This window comes from Podarcis cretensis (assembly GCF_951804945.1).
Source record: "Podarcis cretensis genome assembly, chromosome: 17".
NCBI classification, from domain to species: domain Eukaryota; kingdom Metazoa; phylum Chordata; class Lepidosauria; order Squamata; family Lacertidae; genus Podarcis; species Podarcis cretensis.
In genome coordinates, this window is record NC_137187.1 from 36,492,787 (window position 1) to 36,512,991 (window position 20,205).

The window sequence follows — 20,205 nt, forward strand, 5'->3', positions numbered from 1 at the left end:
AAGCCATTGTTAAAATGGTATTATACTGCTCTGGATCCATATTGCAGATGGGGCCTAAGGGTGTGGAGAAGGGGGATAGCCCTTACTGAAGCTCTGAATACTTGACTGTGGCCCAGGGCTAAGGAAGATGCTTTGGTGCCCAAGGCAGAAAATCTGGACAAGGAATTCCCCATGCCCGCCCACTGGCAGGTACACACACCAACACACACAGGGCACAATCTTCTCAAGTATGTTGCATGCTCTTGTGTGGCTCCTGTTCATTTCTGTGGGGCTTCCACTGCAGAACCTCTGGGTGGTCTCTCTGCCCCAATTGTTCAGATATGTTTGCCTACCATTCATTACACTTAACAGTACTCAGTCTGGCCCCAGAGATGCTTCCTCCCAGTGAGACACTTCTGTGTCAGTTGCAGCTGCAGTTGTGTAGATAGGCATCCATAAGAACATAACAGAAGAACACAACTGGATCAGGCCAAAGGCCCACATAATCCAGGATCCTGTTCTCACAGTGGAGAATCAGATGTCCATGGAAAGCTCACACGCAGGACAGAAGCGCCGCAGCCCTTCTGGTGTTCAGAGGCATGAAACACTGAAACACTGTGCAGGAACAGAAGGATTAGAACAATGTCATAACCTCCAACATTTCCCCCATGAATTGGTTTAATTTTTTACTTGTACTTTGTAACTTCTGAACAGTCCTCAGATCTTTTGATGAAGGGTGGTATATAAATTTAATAAATAAACAAATAAAACTTCCCTAGACAGAGCTACCTTCAGATGGCTTAGGGGTCGGATAACTCCACACCCTCCAACATTTCTCCCATGAAAATGGGGGTATCCTAAGGAAAAGCAGGGCATTCCAGGATCAAATCAGAAACTGGGATGGTGTCTGTAAATCTGGGACTGGAAATCCCTGGAAAATAGGGACACTTGAAGGGTCTGCAAAAACCCAGGATGAATACTGACCGAGGCACCAACACAGATTATGCCAGCACTCCCACCTGCATCCAGGGCAGTGGTTTGATTGCCTGACTCATGAAAAGCCGGCTCATGCTGTAATGCAGGAATGGGGATCCTGGCATCCAACGTCTGGAGGGCTGCAGATTTCCCCGCAATTCGTTTTGTGCAGGTGAGTTGCCAATTGAAAACTGTAATCCTCAGGGGCTTATGCTACTGCTGGTCAGCCTTTAAGGTAAGCCACATGACTTAGCTGGAAATAAGTACTTTAGATAAAGGAGGAGGGATATAAACTCACAACATGATTGTAGGCACCTTCAACATCAAGGCTCCCACCAAAGCCATCAAATTAGGTTTCAGTTCTTCAGCTCTAAGCCCAATAATGCACTGGAAAATATAACCAAGAACACCTTGCTTGGACTCCAGTCTGGCTGAGTTCTATAAATCAGAGCCTCTTTCCTATGTGTTACAGAAACTGTAAGGATAAAAGAACCCTAATAGATCACTTACGGTGGGCCTGTACTAAGGCAGACACTTACTGGGCATTCATTTTTGCCAGTACTGTATTAGTCAATCATACAGCAACTTCACTCCTGAACCTCTGCTTGCTCTCCTATCTATCTTGAGAAAAGGGGTTAAGGCAGAGCTTTCCAAACAGTGCGTCGTGACACATTAGTGTGTCGTCTGCAGTGTGTAGGTCTGTTGCATGAATGCTCCCTGCGCTCCTCCTGGGACTGGAAAGGGGTTAGTTTAACCTGCGGTTTGCAAGTAAAACTGAATTACTGTGTCGCAAAATGATGCATGTCTAAAAAGTGTGCCACCAACATGAAAAGTTTGGGAAGCTCTAGGTCAGGGGTCTGCAACCTTTAAGACAAAAAGAGCCACTTGGACCCGTTTCCGAAGAAAAAAAAAACTGGGAGCCGCAAAACTCGTCATTAGAAAAATAACTTTTTTGTCACTTTTTTATTATTTCTTTGTTTGACCCCTCAGAATTACTCCTCCTCATAGAAATAAACGTTAAATTAACAAGTTACCTTTTTTTGTGTGTGTGTTCTTCACTCCCCTTCGAAACAGTGACCAGCGTACATGTCCCCTTTCAATGCAGTGACCAGCGTACATGCCCCTTACAATGTAGAGGGCGGGCGGGAAGGTGACGTCAGGACAGTGCGTGACTAACGCACGCACCGCCCCCATGCGACGTCACAGCCAGTACAGCGCCCGCCACAGTGGGGAGTGTCAGGGCGCACAATGCGCCTCCTCCCCTCGTTAGTATCCGCCCCGGAGCTGCGGCAAAGGTGTAAAAGAGCCACATGCGGCTCCGGAGCCACGGGTTGCAGACCCCTGCTCTAGGTTAAGGGGTTAATAAGCCTCTGGTCCACAGATATCTGGTACTGAAGCAACTGGCAGCTGCTAGATTAGAAACTGCATGCCACTGGAGGGAATTTGGAATTTAGAATCGCATAATCACAGGACTATAGAATTGGAAGGGACCCTCAACTAAAGCATCCACAACAATGGTCATCCAACCTCTGCTTAAAAATCTCCAAGGAAGGAGAATCCACCACCTCCCGAGGGAGCCTGTTCCATGGTCAAACAGCTCTTACCATCAGAAAGTCCTTCCTAATGTTTATTTATAATCTCCTTTCTTGTCACTTGAAGCCATTTGTATTTTTGTTATAAACAAGCGCACCTAGACTTTTCGTTGTTGCGCCCATAACCTAGGTTTAAGCTGCCATTTAGCTCCTAGCTTTCATATCTCAGTTTCTAACACTGCTGACGATTGGCTCTAAATGAGAAATTAACGCAGAGTTGCCAGAAAGCAAGGGGAGGAATAAGCAAAGACAAGTTCTCCAAGACATGGCTTCAATTTATAAGGTATTTAATAACAAAGATAAAACATTCTGAATTTCATCATCATATCTTTCACTTCAGCTTCACTCAATAGGCCTAACTAGGCCTGCGATTTCGGAATACAATTTTTCTCACTATGGTGGTTTTGTGAAAAAATTCAATAGCAACTTATTTATTTTTTAAAAAAGAAAGAACAGGTTGCTGAAACAGACCAAAGGCCATTCAGCTTTCCATGCCTCCTGTACGCCAGCAAGCAGGAGACAGCCAAACCCCTGCTGGAACAAATGAACCAGGGACAAATGACAAATTCTAAGTTACACAGCCAATTAATTCAGCTATATCAAATACCATAGAAGTCCATTTTTATTTTTCAGACGTCATCTCTCAGCTGCATTCCTGAAATACAGGAGTATATCTGTTTCAACCCAAAAATAAATGCAGGCATCTGGGCAACAAACCAATCCATCCTCTTATTTGTATCACGTCCTTCATTGTATTTGTAATCAATTTTGCTCTTTATACTGCTGAGAATTGGCCATCTGATGAGGAGTTATATGTAACTCAACAGCTTTCTTCCATATTCTGGCTATTCCGGAAAACAGAAAGCAAGTCTGAGCAAAAATATACAGAATGCAAAAACAGTTCTACTGGATTTTGACCCAAATCCCCAGCTAGTTTGGTGTTCTGCTCCCAAAAGTGGCCAACCAGATGTTCCTGGAAGTTCACAAGACCACAGCATCTGGACATTCAATGCATACTGTTTCTGTAGATGAGTTTTCAATTCAGCCTTCATGACTAACAGCTGCTGATAAGCCCAGCCATCCATAAATATTGTCAATTCAGAGGTGGGAAACCTTTCCACCCAAGAACCACATTCTCTTCTGGGCAAATGTCAGAGGGGGCACATGGTAGTTATGAGTGGGGGCCAGAGGCAGAAGTGGGAGGTGCAATGAATGCAAATTGTTACTGCTGTACTCTTGGCTAATTTTGGCACATACCCTTCTCTAGCAGACATCCAAGAAAGCAACAGGCCCTACTAGACTTCAAAAAAACACATTTCAGTCGGGGAGGGGCAGGCAGGTACATGCCAAGGGCAGGTCCAGTAGGAGATGTGGCTGGGAGGGGCCCAAGGGCCAGAAGGGAGGCTTGGAGTGCTGCATTCGGGTCCATCCCATCCATTTTAAATGAGTGACCCACAATTTTTATTTTATTTTTAGTATTGAATTTTCTAACTTAACTGCCTACTTGAGTCAGAGATGGCAAGCATGACTTACAACAGGGGTCAGCAACCTTATTCAGCCGTGGGCCGGTCTACTGTCCCTCAGAACTTGTGGGAGGCCGGACTATTTTTTTTTTTTTTGGGGGGGGGGGAATGAATGAATTCCTATGCCCCACAAATAACCCAGAGATGCATTTTAAATAAAAGCACACATTCTACTCGTGTAAAAACACCAGGCAGGCCCCACAAATAACCCAGAGATGCATTTTAAATAAAAGCACACATTCTATTCATGTAAAAACATGCTGATTCCCAGACCGTCCACGGGCTGGATTGAGAAGGCGATTGGGTCGCATCTGGCCCATGGGCCTTAGGTTGCCCACCCCTGACTTCAACAGGAATTTTAATGTATATAGTATTTTTCACTCTATAAGACGCACCAGACCACAAGACAAACCTAGTTTTTGGAGGAGGAAAACAAGAAAAAAAAATATTCTGAATCTCAGAAGCTAGAACAGCAAGAGGGATCGCTGTGCAGTGAAAGCCTCAATCGCTCTTGCTGTTCTGGCTTCTGGGATAGCCGCACAGCCGGCATTCGCTCCATAAGACGCACACACATTTCCCCTTACTTTTTAGGAGGGAAAATGTGAGTCTTATAGAGCAAAAAATACGGTATTTATTACATTCATACCCCACTTCCCACCACGGAGCTCTAGATGGCATGCATGGTTCTCTCTTTCCCTGTGGTGGAGGGTTAGGCTGAGAGGCAGTGCCTGGCCCAGGGAGCTTCATGACTGAGTGGGGATTCGAACCCTGTTCTTCTAGCTCCTAGCCCAACTATACTGGCTCTCCCACTCATGCACCATCTCAATATAGTACCCCCATGGCTAGCTCTCTACTCCCTCACCTACAGCCCCTACCATAATATTTAGAATAGCTTACCATGTAGATGTCCATGTCTCTCTGCATCCGTAGTCAATGTGGGTAAGAAATGATACTACATCAGACACACACCCCCCCAAAAAAACTGGACCCCTTTTGTGCAATTTTGGAATACATACAGGCCAAGTGGTTTAGTAAATATAGAAGTCTTGACAATTCGATGTAAAAATTGGAGTTGGTGGACTACGATAGGCTTTAATTATGGGTTTTGTATTTCCCATTTATTTATTTTACATCACATTTATAGGGTTGTGTTTTATTATTTAAAACAAATAAAAAGGAAAAGGAAGAAGTGACCTAGACACAGATCCTGTAGCTTTAAAGACTTAACACTACAGTGAAGTCAGTTACCTTCCCAGCTCCTACTCCTCGTATTAGAAAATTCTGCACGTCACATATCAGGAATGGGAAACTTAATTGCCAGCAAAGCATTTTGTGACCTTTGCAAGAAAAGCACCTAGAGAAGCACTAACACTATTAGTGAAAGAAAATGAGAAACTAGGCCAGAACTTAAAACAATTACCAAGGCTTTCCCTGTAACCAGGAAGCAAGGGCCAATTCATTCTTGGAATCTGAAGATTAAAAAAACACCACCTCGTTCTCATTCTATAGCCCATTGTTCACCAAACCATCTATAAAAGGTCTGGGAGATGTGAAAGACTTCAACTTGCAGTGTTAACCTGCCAAAAGCCTAGAGGAGTTCTGCAGAGCTACTGGGACAAATACAGCCTATATTCAATTTACAAAAAGAAAACCTTTCAGTTTGACATGTTGTATTAAGGGCTTTCCATGTTCACTCAGGCTCCAAAATGCTAGGAAATAATGGCTGTTAAAAGACCACAACAACCGTAGAATATCAATATTGGCTAAATGATGCTTCTATATTTTTAGGACCTACCTTATTCTTACGACTATTTGTTTTTAAGCATTTTTAATGTTGTAACCTACCCTGAGGCCTTATGGTGAAGGGTGGGTAACTAAATTAATAATAAAAATAATAATATTATAGAAGGAGGAAGAGGAGCATAAACTTTAACAGGTAATTTTCCAACATTTTGGTGTTTGAGCAAACATGAAAAGCACTTAAACATTATTTTTTTGTTTGTTTAATATGTTGTACAGTATTAACTGAATTTGATTACATTTTGAGAAGCCCATGCCCACAAACTCTCTCATCAGGCAAAGCAAGCTTGACATTAAAAATGATAAACTAATTGGACAAAAAAGAAGAAGAAGGGACCTCATTAATAAGATATCACACATTATTTAGAAGAGCAGGAATTCACATGCAACCTTACATATGCCTCTTAAATATATAATCTATTAATCTATTAAGCGAATTAAGGTTAGAAATAAAGGTCGCTTATCCTTTTCTCCTAACCACACTCTTGCTTCTTTATTGGAATTGCCAACTTTCGGCGGCTGCCACTGCTTTTTTGCCTGCGACAATTGGTTTGTTGGGTAGCATTAGCAGGAGATCATGTTGGTTTCCATGCCATCCAGTCATCCCAATTTATTTCTGCAGATTGTATGGTTGTTAAAGGCACAAGAGCAGGGGGTTCTCAAGTCAACTGACAAGACTTGCTGTTAAAGGCTGCAATGAATAAAAAGGAAAATAATCAGATGAAGCGCAAACAGCCAATACAGTGGTACCTCAGGTTAAGAACGTAATTCATTCTGGAGGTCCGTTCTTAACCTGAAACTGTTCTTAACCTGAAGCACCACTTTAGCTAATGGGGCCTCCTGCTGCCGTGCCGCTGGAGCACAATTTCTGTTCTCATCCGGAAGCAAAGTTCTCAACCCGAGGTACTATTTCTGGGTTAGCGGAGTCTGTAACCTGAAGCGTATGTAACCCGAGGTACCACTGTAGTTGCTCCCTCTAACTCCCTTCCCCCCCCCTCCAAAGGTTCTCCTGTGCCTTCAAATGCTGACCATCAGAAATCCAACCACTGTACACCTCATCGCATTGTCCTTATGAGATGTTCACCATAGTGTAACATTGAATTCTACCCACAACATGGTCATTTAACTGCGTTCTGAGAATCCCTGGACTTCATCAGAAGCTTAGTGGAGGTTTCCCAATGAGAAAGGCATCAATGACAGAGCAACTTCCCAGAAATACAGCCACAACACCTTTCCCACTGAATATGTGTTTATCCACAAGGAGGTATTGTGAGGTGCTGTTGTTGTTTTTCCAATTTCCATGGGGTAAGGTCAACATTCTGTGTGACTACCACACCTGGAACACGTCACGAGAAGAAATGTTTCCATGATCAAATAGGATCTATAAGCCGCTGCAGTGAGATGGCCACAATGAGCCAGATCTCAGATCCTTGGCATTTGCTATCCAACATCCCCTTCAGTCCCTTTTCAATTGATAGCAGTGGTCAATGATTTGGACTAAAACAAAAAGTTGCGAATTGGTATTTGTTTATTTATTAATTAAATTTGTATATCGCCCTTCATCTGTAGATCTCAGGGGGTTCGCAACATAAAAATGCAATGCAAAAACACAAAATACATAATAAAAACAAGAACAAAAAAAGAACACACTAAAAAAAAAACCCTCATCGTAAAGGTAAAGGGACCCCTGACCATTAGGTCCAGTCGTAACCGACTCTGGGCTTGTGGCGCTCATCTCGCTTTACAGGCCGAGGGAGCCGACGTTTGTCTGCAAACAGTTTTTCCGGGTCATGTGGCCAGCATGACTAAGCCGCTTCTAGTGAAACCAGAGCAGCGCACGGAAATGTTGTTTACCTTCCCACCAGAGTGGTACCTATTTATCTACTTGCACTTTGATGTGCTTTCGAACTGCTAGGTTGGCAGGAGCTGGAACCGAATGGGAGCTCACCCCCTTCATGGGGATTCAAACCGCAGACCTTCCGATCGGCAAGCCCTAGGCTCAGTGGTTTAGACCACAGTGCCACCCACGTCCTGCATGTTGCTTAGCATGGCTTTAAACCAGGTTTCCTCAACTTCGGCCCTCCAGATATTTGTGGCCTACAACTTCCATGATCCCCAGCTAGCAGGACCAGTGGTCAGGGATGATGGGAATTGTAGTCTCAAAACATGTGGAGGGCCGAGGTTGAGGAAGCCTGCTATATGATTGCAACGTCTGAAGTGGGACCCACACCTTCCAACATTTTACAGATAACAGGGACGCTCTTGTCAAAGGCATCAGCAGCTGACAGTAAGCCACTGCATGTTGTTTTGCAAACACAGCGAATCCACACAGAATTGGCTTGTGCAACTGTTTTAATACATAACTGCCGACTGCCCACAATTCTTGCAGCAAGGCAGGCATCTGACATTTATCAAAATGTACAAAAAGACACGTAGGACGTTGTTGGTAATGGGGAGGTGACCCTGTCCAAGATTTCTCCACATGAGTTGCGGAGCCTGTTGATTTGTCTCTCTGCGAGTCCTCATTTATGTCAGTTAAAGTGGAAAGTGTGGCTCGTGTAGGTGAAAGAATGAAGAGAGGGAAGTTAATTCCAGAAGTGTTGGAGAAAGACTCACGCCTTTAAGATTTCCCTCCCTGTTTTCCCGCTGTGGGGGCAACTGTGTCCCACCCCTTGAGATACTGCAACATGAAGATGGGATCAAGGCATCTCCACATTCCTATGTGAAATTATGGGGGAAGGAGCAAATTGGGAGTCCATAATTAAGCAGCATTTCCTACACCCTGCTTATTTACTTATTACATTTATATCCCACCTTCAAGGTGGTAGGGTCCCATCTCCCCCGCTCTACTTTATGGTCATAGCCACTCTGTGAAGTATGTTAGGCTGAGGGACTACAGTGGTGCCCCACAAGACGAACGCCTCGCAAGACGGAAAACCCGCTAGACGAAAGGGTTTTCCGTTTTGGAGGCGCTTCGCAAAATGAATTTCCCTATGGGCTTGCTTCACAAGACGAAAATGTCTTGCGAGTTCCCCCCCCCCTTTTTCTAAGCCGCTAAGCCACTTATCAGCTGATCCGCTAAGCCGCTAAGCCGCTAATATCGCTAATCCGCTAAGCCGTCAATGGGCTTGCTTCGCAAGACAAAAAAACCGCTAGACGAAGAGACTCGCGGAACAGATTAATTTCGTCTTGCGAGGCACCACTGTATTTAAACTGGCCCAAGGTGAACCTCCTGGATGAGTGTCTCCCAGGTCCTAGTCCATGGGTAGGCAAACTAAGGCCAAGGGTCCGGATCTGGCCCAATCACCTTCTGGGTGGATAGAAACCAGGGAATTCTTGCAGTCATCCCCCATCCCATTCTGATGCTGGGGTGCTGAAGTATATCACGTTCCTGTACGGCCTTTCTTGGATTACTATGCATTAAGAGGGCATGCATTAAGAGGCCTGGATCCGGCCCCAAGATGTAGGTAGGGATGGCGAGGAGACTGGCACCTACTCAAATGTTTCAATGTTGTATTTTAATCTTGTTTTTAACTTGTATTCATTCAACTTGTTTTTATTATTGCTTGTTAGCTGCCCTGAGCTGGGGAGGGCAGGGTATAAATAAAATGTATTATTATTATTATTATTATTATTATTATTATTATTATTATAAAACAGACTGTTAAAATGCCTAGGTAAGCCACAAAAACCTAAGATCTGGCTGGTTGATACCAGCAGCCACAGATGCATTAGGGGAAATATTAAAAAAAACACACATTTTGGTGGATAGAGGGAAATTAGGGAGAAATAAACCCACATTCTAGTCATGTAAACTCTGGATATTTACTAATTAGAAGCCCTAAAAAAGTCACATCCTCTAATCACCTTGACAGACAAAGAGGTCACTGATCCTTTCTATCCTTTCCTCCATTTGCTTTTGCTAAGATCACTTAATCCTCAAATGACAATCTGAACCAAACCAATTTATCTAGCAGAAGATGTGGGCACAAGATGTTGGACATAACATTATGATGGCTGACTGGGAACAGCTATGGACCACAGGTATGAAGTTTACGGCATGTAATGCCTTAAGAGAGAATATAATGAAAATGATCTACAGGTGGTACATGACGCCAGTCAAGCTTGCAAAAATTTATCATTTGCCCGATAATAAATGTTGGAAGTGTAAAGAGATTGAAGGTACATTCTTTCACCTTTGGTGGACATGCCCAAGGATTAAGACTTTCTGGGAGATGATTTATAATGAAATGAAAAAGGTATTTAAATATACCTTTCAGAAGAAACCAGAGGCCTTTCTCCTGGGCATGATCGGCCAATTGGTGTCAAAGAAGGATAGAACTTTCTTTATGTATGCCACAACAGCAGCAAGAATACTTATTGCAAAGTACTGGAAGACACAAGATTTACCCACCCGGGAAGAATGGCAGATGAAGGTGATGGACTATATGGAACTGGTGGAAATGACTGGCAGAATCCGAGACCAAGGAGAAGAGTTGGTGGAAGAAGATTGGAAGAAATTTAAAGTTTATCTACAGAAACATTGTAAAATTAAGGAATGTTAGAAGGATGTTGGAATGAAGTAATGTGGTTTTAGCAGAAATGATATAAAGGATTAAGTAAAAATGGATTGTTAATTGGTGAAAGAACAGAATGTAAAATTATAGTATATTAAGATAAATCATTAGGATAAAAATAAAGATGGAAAGGATTTGCTGAAATATCTAATTGAATTAGAATACAAAAAAGGGAGGTGTGAGGAGGTCAAGGAAATAAGCAAAGGAAAGAAAGTTATGTAAAGGATTGATTTGTTGTTGTTTTTTAATTATCTGCATCTTTTTTCGTGTGTTTTTTCTTTGTTCTTGTATTGTTCTGTATTTTTATTTTTTTTATTTTTTTCTGTTTAAATATGTTCTTTATTTTTTCTTTTTGTAACCTTTAAAATCTCAATAAAAATCTATTGGGAAAAAAAATATCTAGCAGAAGATAGACAACGTGGTGACTGGCACTCACAAATATTTTGGTTTTGTGGACAGAAGAGTGCCAGCAAAGAGACCAGAGAGAATTCGAACAGCACACAAAAACCTGAACATGGCACCAGCTGATCTTTAGGATTCTGCCACAGGTAACTCGCAGTTTTTTTCACCTCACTGGGGCAAAATGCAGTTACCTCACTAGAGACAACTGGTCCTCGCAAAGTCAACAAACTTCCAGCTTCTTGATAAATCATTACTTACATAATGGCTAGGCAGCCAGCTAACACCAGCTGTCCCCAACACTAAAGACTGGCAGTGGGCTATCCAATATAAACATGAAATGTACATGTCTTTTTAATTAGAGTTCACTGATTCAGTCTGGAGATAACTCATAACTGCAAGATGGGAATCATTGCTGAATGACAGCAATCAATAAACCATTAAATTGACTCATTGAGTTAGGACCACAAGATTTTTCAAACCTGGAATGGCTGGGTCAAGTCACCATGTAATGTGTTGGGGTGGGGTGGCAGAATAGCATGTGAAATTTACCCCTTAAAAAGGAAAGTTTTCAGATTGCTGTCATTCATTAACACTATTCCTATTCAACATAGCTGAGACACTGATGCAGAGAACAAGACCCTGCCCAACACCATTAAAAGCCCACAAACTCCCACTGGGCCCTTGGAGTTCACATATGGCATATTCTCAATTTCATGCAGTACAAGCGAGTTACAATTTTCCTACAATGGAGTTCAAATGTGTACATGGCAAGCATATGAGACATTCACACGCTGTTGGACAGTGCACCAGAAATTGTAATTCCAGAATTTCACCAAAGGTATTTCACTTCTTTTTTCACTGAATCACTTCCACTTTCTTAACTGAACCATTTGCACTTTCCAAAAGCCTACATCAATAATATGCAAAATCAAACAACTCTGAGTACACAAACTCAGAGCAGTTAAGACATTTATTTCCAAGCGTACTAAGCTGCAACTCCCTATCTGTAGAGGCTATCAGGAATCGTTCAAAAATACCAGCACATGTTTTCCCCCACAAGAGAATGAACGATCTGCAGGCACAGGGAGCTTTGGCGTCTCCGTCAACAGGATGGTTGTGTTTACCTCATTCAGTTCAGTTCCAATGTTCTTCTCTGCCAGCGGACTTCAAGATTTTCCAGACAGCAGCCATGTCAGCCAGAAGCCAGCCCTCATGCTCAGCCAAGTATAGCTTACATGCCCCAAGTAGAATGTTCAAGGGTCAGCAACCCTGATCTACCACTCCAACCAGGCCATGACTCAGTTCACATGTCGCGGTAAACCACAGTTAATGGCTTGCCACGAATGTCCCCCGGAAGGCTCTTTCACTCTTCCCTCCTAACACCACAATCTCTGGCTTCTTCTAACATCCAAACAGCAAGCCACAATCTGTAGCCTATGCATGTTTTTTGGCTTACTGAACAGTCTCGTAAAACCAGGGAATGTGACATGTTACCTCTTGTGTGCATGGGCAGAGGGAAGCCAAAAAACTATCTTGACCACAATCAGAATAAACTACAGTTTACTGTGACATGCAGGTGGGGTCAATGCAGTCTTGACCACAGCAGAATCAGGCTCAGAGTCATCCCAAGCACTGTTTTTACAGTGCAATGGCAGAATAAATTACCTTAAACAAAAACAAGTAGACAGCAGGCGGTTGAGGAAGCTTTAAAATAAAACATTTCTTTTTATCTGTTTAGTTGTCTAGGTGTCCTACATTACGATGGAAGAAGGAATTATATTCATGAATCTTTGATTTCGCCCAACACTTATGTGTTTTTATTGCACCTCCCAGTTGCTCAGTACAGATAACTGCAAAGAGGCTGTATTACCCAAAACCAGATTTCCTCCTCTTTCCCTTGAAAAGCGAATTTAAGTTTTCATACCAACTGTTCCAGATGTCAACTTAACTGTATTACAGTTACACCAACTCTCATCTTGGAAGAAGCATTGCTCAGGGTTGACCCCAGACATTTTTGCTCCTGAGGCAGTTAATACAAGAGCACCCCACTAATTTATTATGGGGTGCAATTCACTGCTGAAGTCCCAGTGAAATCAACACAAGACCAGGCTCTTATGCAGCTCCTGTTAATCCCAGTCACATTTGTGCAAGCACCCTGGTGAATTGTGCCCCATGGGTCAGATCTTTCTACCACATTTTTACCACATTTCATGATGCCCAAGGTCCACTGGCAGGCTCTTCCTCCTGAAGAGCATCATGGCGGGGGGCGACCATCCTGGCCCCATGGACAGGGGCTGCAGAAGCAAGGGGAAAGGGACTAACTGGGGTGGCTGCCTTGACCCATGGTTAGCTCTCTGGGTCCCACATCTGATGCAATAAAGTGGGCGTGGGCATGTGAAAACAGCAGTTCAGGGCTGCTTTCCAAAGGCTTTCCCTCAAGCAAATCTACACTATTTTAAATCATACTATATAATATATTATTCAATTATTCAATTCAGGAAAACAAACGAAACAAATGGACTCACCTTTTGGCAACATGGACTCACAGAAGGGGAACCACAAGAGCCGTCAATCATTTAAGAGCATTTTTTTTTTAAATGATTTTTAAAAATTGGGGGGGGGTCTTTGGGAGGTCACATAAAACCTTTTGGGGAACATATATGGCCCATGGACTGTGGATTAGCCATCCCTATCCACTGAGTGGAAGAACCAACTACTATTAAAGCAAGAACATGCCCAGGAAAGGAAAATTATGCCCCTATGATAGCTTACCACTTTTTTCTGGTCTTCAAGTAAAAGCCTCCCTCCTCTACCCTTTTCCTTCATTTCCCTTTTCTTGTTTTTTTCTTTTTAGTTTTCTTTAAGCTGATGACAGAAACACACACACACCCCTTGATTGATTGCGTTTACTTATATGCTGCTTCCCACAATGAGCTATGGTCAAAGTGGCTTACAGCAGACATTCCGAAACCTAGAAATACAGAACACAGAATTACAAATATACAAAGTACAGAACTTATTGGTAAATTAAAAAATGAGAAATATCAGCAAACACGGAATAAATTCAATTATTACCGGGGGGGGTGGGGGGTGGGACCACCCACGATCTAGGCTGAAGTACATAATATACCTGAAGGAGCATCTCTACCCCCATCGTTCAGCCCAGACACACTGAGGTCTACCTCTGAGGACCTTCTGGTGGTTCCCTCACGGCAGAAAGTGAAAGTACAGGGAACCAGGCAGAGGGCCCTCTTGGTAGTGGCGCCCTCCCTGTGGAACACCCTCCCTGCAGATGTCAAGGAGGTAAAGAACTACACAACTTTTAGAAGGCATCTGAAGGCAGCCCTGTATCGGGAAGTTTTCAATGTTTGATGTTTTACTATGTTTTTATGTTTTGCTGGAAGCTGCGCAGAGTGGCTGGGTGACACCCAGACAAATGGGTGGGATATAAATAAAAAAATTGTTGTTGTTGTTAAGCAGAACAAGAATCAACTGATAACATTCTGGTACTGGACTTGCTGGACTCCAAGGAGCCTGGCTTACATACAGTTAAGAGTACAGTAAATGACATACAGCTGGCATATAGACTAGATAACGTACAGAGGAGGCTAACAGTAGCAAAAGGGAAACACTGGGGAGGACAGTAGTTAGTCCCTCCCACAGTCTTCTGGAAGTACCTATAGCTGCTACAGGTCTTTCTGCTCTTCTTTAAGAGAGAATAATTGTCTGAAATGTTCGATTTCAGAATGGTAGAGCAGGATAGGCTCTTTTGAGCACAATCCACGGAGAAATTCTCTGGAAGTGAACGGAATCTGTGAAATAGCCTGGAGGATTATTCCCTGTGTGAATCAACCTGAGGGGGTCTATTTGGATTTTCCAACTCGAGACCACCAAAATTTATTCAGCCAGTGCCCTTATCATAGATATTTCACGTTGCAATCAAGTCACCTCAAGCCACGGAGTACAATATTAATGACTAGTCAATAGGGTAACTAACTAATCCCATTTCCCCCCAAGCAAAATTGCAGGCTGTGCAAAGTCCTCAAAGTGTCATAGAGAATGCTGCACCACAGGCAATATCAGCTAGGCCTACAAGATAGCTGATATTCTTTCTTTCCCCATAGGCCAACTGTATTAAAATAGCCTTCACCCATGCATGAATCATACTTTACATAACAATGCAATAAAAAGCATTGAAAAAATCTTTCAACTCATCCTCACCAGAACAACTGCAATGCATTCAAGTCTTTCAGGACCTGAGTTTTCAAATATGATTGCTGAGGGGTCCTTTACCACAACCCAGTTCAAACCAACCTGCAGCCATGAATTCACCAAGTGGCCTTAGGCAAGCCACGGCTGATGACTGGCCGCTCATCTGCACATGTAGAGGATAAAACTGGCCTACCCTACAAGGCTGTTGCAATTATTGGTGAGGCAATTACACAAGCCTTTTGAATGCTTCAAGTGTGCTATACAAATTGCTGCCAACGCCCTTCCTTTCAGTGCTAGAACATCCGATTTGTGGGCAAGAAGATTCCAGTTTCCATTCTTAACATCTCTAAGTAGACTTGGGAAAGTCTCCTGGCCTGATCCACCGGAGAGCTGCTACCAGCCAATGTGGACAGTGCTAAGCTGATGGTCTGACTTCATCTAAGGCAGACTCCTCTGTTCCCCCCATCATTTCCCTCATATGTCTTTGGATTCCAAGGGTGCTAATTGTCCTGTGATTGTCCGGTCATTTAATATTTCCCTTGTGTGCCAGTTTAATTCTCCGTTAGGTTGCATGGCTTGGAAGACTATATTACGCCCCAAAAGCTGGGAACATTTGCACATGCAACAACTTAAGGTTTTTGTTGTTTTTTTAAAAAAAGAAAATGAATTAGGACACCATGAACTAAAGTTGTGTTGTGTAATTCAATCAATTGCAGAAATCACTTTAAAATGCCACACAGTAAGAGGGAAGACAGTTTGAGGGACACAACCAGCATTTTAACACTCAGGGGTTCTTGTTGGGGATGCCTTTTACTTTTACACAAAGCCTGTTACACATCTGTTTCAATCAGTGTGTCCCGTTAGCAATGTTCACAGCTCAAGCTGTTAAGGAGAAGATTGCCACAAAGTGCCCAATTTGGGAATTATGTCCTCTGAACTTTTAATGTATGAAGAAAGGACAGGTTGAACACCATTCAGGGGCATAATGCTCTTCCAAAATTGTCTTTAAGGTGTTGGAGGTAGTTAAGGTGGGGGGGGGGGGAGAGAGAGACATTAATCATAGGAAGAATTATTAATAAAGGGGAATTGGAGGCAATGTTCTCATTCCCACATACCCTACTATGCTTTGATTTGCTGCTGAAATCTCAGATGAATTTTACTTGAAAAGAAACTTTTGAGGCTTTTTAATTTTCTTTTACTCTCTCACAGCCATACATTTTAAAATGCCAGTGCTGCTCTATTAAAACTAATGACTATCTGTGGGCAGTAGATGTCTGCTCTCAGCCAGCCCAAAGGCAGCCTATTTCAAAAGAATTTTTATTTCATTGTTTAAAATATATTGGATTACAAGAGCAAGCTGTCTCTGTTCCCTCAGATAGACAAGGGAAGCAGTAGCAGAATTGGACAACTCTACAAGATGCTAGAAGGAGAAGGCCTGAAGAGATACCAAGATGAATTGAAATGAGGAGACAATAGGGAAATTGTGTTTTAAAATTTAATATCTTCAAACTTGCAAGATGTCAGTTCTAAGCAACGGTGGCCCAAATACTATATTGTTCTACCTGTATGTACACATGCCTTAAAAGAAATTAAATTTGCCCAAGCAACCTAAATTCAACACCAAAAAAGCTGATTTTTTTGGTCTGTGTGAAAATTTGAATGACTTTTTATTTTGTATAGTGTAATCTAGTTTTGCTAATCACTGAGAAGAGCAAAGAGCTGTACTTAAACTCATCTGCCTAACCACTAGAAAATACCATATATTCAGCTTATCACCTACATAGCTAATGTTTCAAGGCATTGCCAACATGCTTTTAAACATCAGTTTGCAACCACAAGGACTACAAACTGATATGTGAAATGTAAGATTCTGTGTACAATAATCACACTCTGAAATTCTTTGTCTCTCCTTCCTTCCTTCCTTCCTTTCGCACTCCTGCAAGTTAGACTATTCCCAGCTTCTCTAGTTATACAATAATGGGAAATGAACTGGGTAACTTTAAGTGGACACAATTATTCATATCCACCTACTGGTTAGAAGACCACATTTGGTCTTCAATGGTTCCTCTATGAGTATACTGTATAGACCAAGTCTCATGCCACAGTAGTTGGCTAACAGGCCAATATATATCCATGCTGTGCACCAGCTGGACAACAACCCCACTCTCCTTAGCTTATAGAAAGCAAAAAGCTTCACATGACTAGTATTATTAATCAGAGGCGATAATTCCCTGCTCCAAAGAGCTTAAATAATTTTTCAGCCCTGATGCAAGACATATCCACAACTGTTTGCACCACCTACCCAAGCATATGACTGGCATGAGCTTTGTACATTTTGCTAACTTATAAGCAGAAGGCAGCTCTCTGCAATGTGTCAAGGATAAGCAGGCTGAAGGACACCCCCCTCCCCATAAGTCAACCAGAACTCATGTTTGGATGCGATCTCCTGTGGCCATATGGCAGTGCTCTTACTTCATCAGCTCCCTCCCTCATCTTCTTCCAATTCTTCTCTCAGCTACATCTAGACATATGTCAGTGTCTTGTGCCAGCTGGAGCTCCCATGTTGGAGCTGCCCATCAGACAAAAGTGGAAGGCAAGGCAGCTTCACAACAAGAATTAGCACACAGGGGTTGTATAGGCAGCCACCTCCTTCAAAGGAAGGCAAAGGTGCTTTCACTGCACACTTAAAAAGCTACTGGTAATGGCTGACGGGGAAGGATTGGCTGGAAAACCAAGCAGGAGCAGGTGAGCACTCACGCTCTGGAAAGAGGCTGTTAGCAAATTACACAGGATTCCTTCCGCATAGAAAACACAACCGATACCACGACTGAAGTTATTCTAGAGAGTCAAAACAAAATAAAAAAATTCCTTCCAGTAGCACCTTAAAGACCAACTAAGTTAGTTCTAGGTATGAGCTTTCGTGTGCATGCACACTTCTTCAGATACACTGAAACGGAAGTCACCAGACCCTTCTATATAGTGAGAAGGTGGAGAGGGGTATTACTCAGAAGGGTGGTGGGAATGGGTGATTGGCAGATAGCTGTGATGAGCCTGTTGACAACTCTTAACGACTGCAATAGGTCTTACAGGAAAAAGCAAGGGGTGAGAAGGTGTTCTAGAGAGTGTCATTGACCAATGAGGCAAGACAACAGACTAGAAGGTAGACTGCAATCACCTTAACATTCAACATTAGAGGGAGTCTGCAAGAACAGCTGAGCAATCTGCCTAGTGGGGAAATCATGCAATCCCTTTAAAGGCATGCTCAGCAGCATCTCTCAGAAAGAGTTTAGGACGAGTGACTCCTGCTGCAGTGGATGGGGCTGGAACTGATGAGCCTTGAGGTCCCATTACAGTTTTTTCTAATGTTACATGAGAGTGGGCCTTTTCTGTGGTGGCTCCCCGTTTGTGGAATGCTCTCCCCAGGGAGACTCACCTGGCACCTTCATTACATAGCTTTAGGCACCAGGCAAAAACGTTCTTCACCCAGTCCTTTGGCTAATTAAACGATCTATGGCCTTCTAAATGTGTGGGTGGTGCGGTTTGTTATTATGTTCCGTAACTTGTGTTTTTACACTGTAAACTACTCTGTGATCTTCTGATGAAGGGTGATACAGTGGTACCTCTGGTTACTAACAATTCGTTCTGGAGGTCTGTTCTTAACCTGAAACCGTTCTTAACCTGAGGTACCACTTTAGCTAATAGGGCTTCCCGCTGCCGCATGCTTTCTGTTCTCATCCTGAGGTAAAGTTCTTAACCCGAGGTACTACTTCTGGGTCAGCGGAGTCTGTAACCCGAAGTGTTTGTAACCCGAGGTACCACCTGTATATAAATTTAATAATAATTACTAAGAGTGAGCTGTGCAGAGGGTATGGATGACGGAAACCAGCTAAGACTGAGCAGTTGAAGAGATGTGGACCCTTTCTCCTTTATCACTGAGTAGCACTCATCAGAAAACCTACAGACCTTGAAGGAACAGACTAAGTGGCGGCAGCAGCCCCATCTACTAATAGCAGTTTTCTCCCACCCAAGCTTGTGGTGAGCTACCAGGGGGCACCAGATCCCAATACAGATGTTTATTCAACCATCTTGTCCCTGATGTACATTTTCACTCACCCTTTCTTCCCTGGTGGGGAAGGGGGCACCATTTTGTGGTACACCTCCGGTGTCAAAATATCTTGCGTGGCCTTGACAACAGACTCCAGTTCCATCAGCTTACAGCTAATATGAATCACGGCAAGACTAGCACAGAGTTCCTCAAGCCTTTCCGCACAGTTCCACCCGCTGAAGAACTCTTTAAAATGTCTGCCACAGGAACTAACATTTCTCAGAGAGGTCCAAGGCATATTTTGAAGCACCCAAACTAGGCATAGCTCCCAGAGCCTAACCTATAGGGGATGACCAGTGGGCTTAACTGGTTGGGTTTAGGGTTGCTGACTTTCCAAACAGCTACAGCAACTTGAGGGCAGGCAATTAGCAGACAATCGTGTTCACCTCCCTGATGAGTAAAGCTTTGCAGACTGAGTTGTGTAGATGAACATTACAAAATAGTGAAATTTGTGAGAGCAAGCTATGCTTCCCCGCTCCTGATCCACAGCCCTAATTTCAGTAGAGCCTGACATTTAACTTACTGTGGAGTAAGACTTGCATGAATTTGGAAGAGCTCACATTTTACCACAAAATAAATAAAGACAACTTGTTCCATCAGATTTCAATTTCCTGAGAGCCTTCTCTCCCCACCCTCCTGTTCAGCCTGTTACAAAATGTTAATTGGATTTTAAAGGAAGCCACACATTGTGGGAGAAGGGCAGTTGCTGAACCAAAGAGGCCACAGACAACAATAATAGCAAAAAGCACGATTCAACGCTTTCTCTTCTAAAAACAGGAAGTTCGGAGGAAGGGACTGGGAGATTGGTGCCCATTTGAACTTCCCCTAACAAGCCCTAAACAAAAACCTTCCACTACGTTCGGAAAGCAAGGAACTCAGCTGCCCATATGTTTATTGACAATTGGTGATAGTGGGGTGATGCCTTCAATGCCCCCCATCGTCCCTAGCTCTTCCTAGGGAGCCAGTGGGGTTCTGCGGGTGTTGTGGCGGCTCCAGCCACCACCAGCCAGCCCAGCAACAACCAGAGGGCGAAAAGTCCT

The 20,205-nt window shown here is 43.1% G+C and overlaps 1 protein-coding gene across 2 annotated transcripts in view; it reads right to left on the reverse strand.

Moving 5' to 3' along the window:
• The window catches only part of PDE4A (phosphodiesterase 4A), a 357,141-nt gene that overhangs the window by 251,281 nt on the left and 85,655 nt on the right, over nucleotides 1-20,205 (reverse strand). The gene's annotated exons all lie outside the window — the stretch shown is intronic.